Source organism: Chanos chanos, chromosome 1, assembly GCF_902362185.1.
Source record: "Chanos chanos chromosome 1, fChaCha1.1, whole genome shotgun sequence".
NCBI classification, from domain to species: Eukaryota; Metazoa; Chordata; class Actinopteri; order Gonorynchiformes; family Chanidae; genus Chanos; species Chanos chanos.
The window spans coordinates 42167145-42172210 of record NC_044495.1 but is presented as its reverse complement, the minus strand read 5'-3'; positions in this window follow the sequence as shown (position 1 = coordinate 42172210).

Sequence of the window (5066 nt, the reverse complement as noted above, 5' to 3'; positions counted from 1 at the left end):
AATATAACATTACATGAAATAAAATATGTTTCATTCAGTGTATCTTGATTGATTTAATAGTAATAATTTTGAATTATAATCCAATCATAACCCATATAAATTGGAGAAGCCTATACAGCTATATATTGCTAATTTTGGCTAGATAGCACCCAGGTTATTCTCAGTCAACACAAAAAAGGTTATTTGGCCGTTTATTTAATTCAAGGTAAAAAAAAATGTGTTTGCTTTATTCTGTTACTGACTTCCTCATTACAAACAATAGTCATGACAGACCAAGCACTGCTACAACCAAATGTGCAAACTCTGTAAAAACAGTTGGTCTTCCTGTCCATCATCTCCAACAGCTCCCCTCTTGGTCTGTTAGTATATAGCTCCTAAAGACCAATGAAATGGATTTGCCATTCGCTGCCCCTCTCCTCTTTCCCCTTAAACGATTTCAAAACAAAAACAGGGGTTTATGCTTGGGATCATTGCCTTTTATGTAATCTGAATGTCCCTAATTCTTGTGCCTTCATATGAAGGAACTTTTTGTTTTTCTGTGTTAGATAAGATTTTTGTTTTTATATTTACTGGATTTTGTGATGCTACCCATGTTGCCAATATTTTTATATAGCCCCACATTTTTAGGGCTGCCCTGATGTGATAAAAAACAACAGGCTGATTTTGCCTTTCCTTTTTTGGGAAATGTTCTATTGCACTAGCACCGCGACTTACATCACAATTTGTGTATGGTCTCGTAATATAATTCATCTCTGCTGTTTGGCTAGTAGAAATTACTTCAAAACTGTGCTGGAATTTCCGAAATGTTTTGTTTGGAATTATCACCCTATTTCACAGTGCTTCAGTCTGGGCAGGTGCAGGATATTTCCTCTGACTGATCAACATCTGTATTGTCTATATTATTATCTATATTATTTGCTTTGTTTCTAAATGTGATTAATCAGTGTATAATATGTACCAATGTGTGCATGTAAGTGTGTTTCTCGCTCTCTCTTTCTCTCTCTCTGTGTGTGTGTGTGTGTGTGTGTATGTGTGTGTGTGTGTGAGAGAGAGAGAGAGAGAGAGAGAGATCCTGTTCATACCCATATCTCAGTATTACAGTGTTAAAACCTGCTCTTTAGCTGTTTACCCCATAACAGGAGGGATTGTTCACAGTGATGAAAGAGTTTGAAACCCTCTGACACGTTTACTGTGTTAGCAGGTTGAAAGCAGCTCTGCCTACATCAATAGAGAAGATGACAGATCCAGACGTGTAGCAACATGCCTGCCGTGTCCTTTCCAGCGCCCAGCCGTCTGTCCCCACTGCATGCCCATTCATAAATATGATTTCTCTGGGTAATGACATCTTAATAAATGGGGACACAGCTTTGGCTTGTAAGGAGAGCTGAGTGACACACCGCTTCCAGCAGCTTTCAACGGCCAGTAAAAATAGCCACTGACACACGAGGTACTGCTGTAAAGAGAAGACAGCATGGGCCACAGCTCCAATCGCAGTACCAACAGAGCCCGTCACTCACAGCCAGGCAGAGCGTATGTGTGTGTGTGTGTGTATGTGTTATATATTCTATACAAAATCTTAGTACCTGTGTACACACACACACACACACACACACACGCTCCTACACTGACCATCAGCCCAATCCTAACCCCAAAATACTTTCATACTTTAGTTTTACCAATTGCAGCAACATCTTTAATAAAAAGCACCTTTGCATCTCATTATACTCGTATGAACAAGGTGTCCCCAGTAAAATAGTGTTCTTTCAGTGAAATGTCCTCCTATGACAGCTATGAGCCAAAGCCCACCCTTCTATCCTTCACACAGGCGCTGAAACTGCAACTTCACATTCCAGCTGTGTTCTGTTCACATCCTGATAGCTCTGCCTGCATGGCATGCGTGTGTGTGTGTGTGTGTGTGTGTGTGTGAGTGTGTTTGCTCATGTGTTCTGTCCATTTGATCTCATTTCTCGGCCTCTGTCTCATGAACTAATGTCACTTTTCAAGGACACGTTGCTGTAATCACCTTCCTGTCACAGGAGGCGAGTGTCACCTCCTGCCCACTGACGTCTCTCTCATAGTGCCCGTGTTACAGTGCGTCCACCACGCCCTTATCCCATCCCTAACCCATCAGTCTGAGCAGTGGAAACAAAGGCCAAGTGTGATGGCACTGAACTTCACTTCTCTTCTCTTCTCTTCTCTTTCAACACCTGACGCTTAGTGATGAAAGCTATCACTGAAACTGCCTGCTTGCTTGTAACACACTCTGACAGAAGTGTTTGCATAAGTGCATGTGTGATTCTGTGTGTGTGTTTGTGAGAGACAGAGAGAGAGAGAGAGTCATCATGTATGTCAGTGAGCTGCATATTTATTAAAGAAAAATGACCTGTGAACTGTTCAGCAAAACACATTAAGGAAATAAAACCACCATTTTTTCCTTTTCCCTTTTTTTTTATTACTAACAACTTTATCTTGGTAGACTGTCTGTGTGGTGTGTCAGTAAAACACACCAAGACCCACAATGATAGAAACCAGAACATCGGTTTTCAATATTTATGGATCTGTTGTAATTGGTTAATCTAAAAAGCTCTTGCCAATGCTGAACAACGGAAGAATCAGTGAAAATACTGTTTCTGAGCTTCTAGCCGCTGCTCACTTTCAGCGTAGGGACGTCAGTGGGGATGCGGGAGTCTGTGCTTCTGTCTCACTGAATAGATACATGACTCTGACAGTTTGAACAAAAGCATACATAACTGAAAATGGTGCTGAAAGCGTCCTTCCCTTTTCCGTTCGAGTGCCAAAGCATCGGCGTGAGGCCCATAACGCTGTGGTTCTATACTCCACATCCTCCTCTGATAACTTTAGCAGAGATCTTTCTGGAAACTTTCCTCTCTTACCTGTTACAAGGACAGTCGTTCTACTACCGTTTGAACACGACAGGGTTTTATGATGTAGGAGACAAGTCCTTAAGTTACATCTTTACAATGGCCTTCATTAGAAAACAATGACAAAAATCTCATAATTAAGGAATACTAACTGTTTATTTCAAACACCAATGTCTCCAGAGGCCATTTTACAACTAACTTCTCTGCTTTCCTTTACTGACGTACTGTTGAACACAAAGGAGAAGGCTATGGTTTTTTGAGTGATAATTTAACCACTGAGATTATGTTTTTGATGGAGTTGTGATAGAGATACATTTTATTTACCTCATGTAACTCCTGATATCATTTCTGGTTTAGTCATCTTTTTCTGCAGCAAGATATCCACTGAGAGGCCCTGTGTGTTGGTTCATTGGAAACAAAGGGCACTTGAGTTAATGTGAAATCTTGTGTAGCAAATGTCCTGCATATGTTCAGAGAATGTTGTGTTATGACAATACATCAAAACATTGTCCTCATAACATCATTATGGCATTCTACAGATGTTAACCCCCCCACACACTGTTACCAATCTGAATTTCCTGAAAATTTACTTCAAACATCACAAAAAAATGGAAAGAATTTATGTTGTACCACATAATTTATACGTAATGTGGGCAAAGTTCTGTGAATAATCTTTATAAAATAAAACTGTGAAATGGACACATGCACACTTTAATATGGAGATTTTACTGGCCTTTGTTTCATTTTGATGTTGTTTGTGTTATGAGTATGTTGACAATCGTAGGCTTTGTGGACAGATGTGGTTTTCTTGCCAACCAGCCGTGAAGACCCATTTGAGAACTGATGGGTGTGTTCACTATTGTCAGAGAACCTGTTCTGTTCCAGACAGAGGAAAATGGGTGTTTCCTGTTTCATTGGCTGTGCAAAGGTCAAAGGTCATCCTCCGTTTTACAAAAGGGGTCAGAGACCTCAACATGCGGGCGACGGAAGTTTGATGATCCTTAACTTTGCCCGCTGCCACTCCCTCTGCTCTCCACAGTGTAGCATGAACCCTCCATTCTGACTGCAATCATTAGGAAAGAGAAAGAGTTGAATGAGCTCGTAAACAAACAAACCGTAACCATGTTTCACCTAGGGAGAGGACTAGCAGTTTGTCATCTGCTTCGAAATAATGACATTTGAAGCATTTATTTATTTGTTTGTTTCCACTTATTAAGATGATGGAACTCTCCCATTGGGCCACTGCAGTGGAGTCTGTGCCTATACCTCACATGATGTATTGGGGAGTGATGTATTGAGAAAGAGGAAGAGAGAGACACTGATTCACATAAATGTGACAGTGCTTCGGGCTTGGCTTTGATGGTGATGTAATTTCAGGGAGAGACAAGACAAGGCATTAGGATCAGTGTTTTGGATTTCAGATCAACTAATGTGTGAGCGTGGAGAGTCAACATGAGTTCTTTGGAATGATTCAGTCTTAGCATCTGTGCTCATTTGATACTAGCATTTTCAGTTGCCCAGGTAACATGGAACAACATAAACAAATAGCCCAAATCAACAAACAACAAACAACACTCCAGGAAAAAAAAAGATCACATCTAAACTTTGGGTCAAACCAGCTTTCAACCTTTGTACAAAATAACACTAAATAGTGAGTCAAAACCTCAATCTGTCATCAATCAACAACCACGCCAAAGACAAACAACAAAAAAAAAAATCTTCACAATTCTGATCAGGAGGCAGCTGAATTTAGGTTTACTGGGTGTAACAGGACTCTTGTGAGAAGTGTTGGTGATTCAGAAAGTGTGTTTTGAGGAGGCAGAACTAATCCTCAACTCGGACATTTATTTTTAATCTCATGTATATGTAAATTATGTGTGGCGTCAGTGAATGGAGATTAGCCTCGGATCGGCTGAGACAACAGAAAAGCGTTCATTATTCTCAGGCTGTGTAACCCAATCAGGAAGCTTAGGCTCAGAGAAATCCCACTCAGTCAAGGTGAATGGGACCACTGAGAGACACCCAAAGAGCATTAACTTCTCCGCTTGGCTGCTGAAATTTAAATGTAACCCAATCAAAAGGAGTGGAGGTCATTTGCTCCAGGGGGGCAAATGATAGAATTGAATGCATTACAGCATGCTTGTGTTGAGGTTTAAAACTCTTAGCTGGCATGGATTAGCTTCT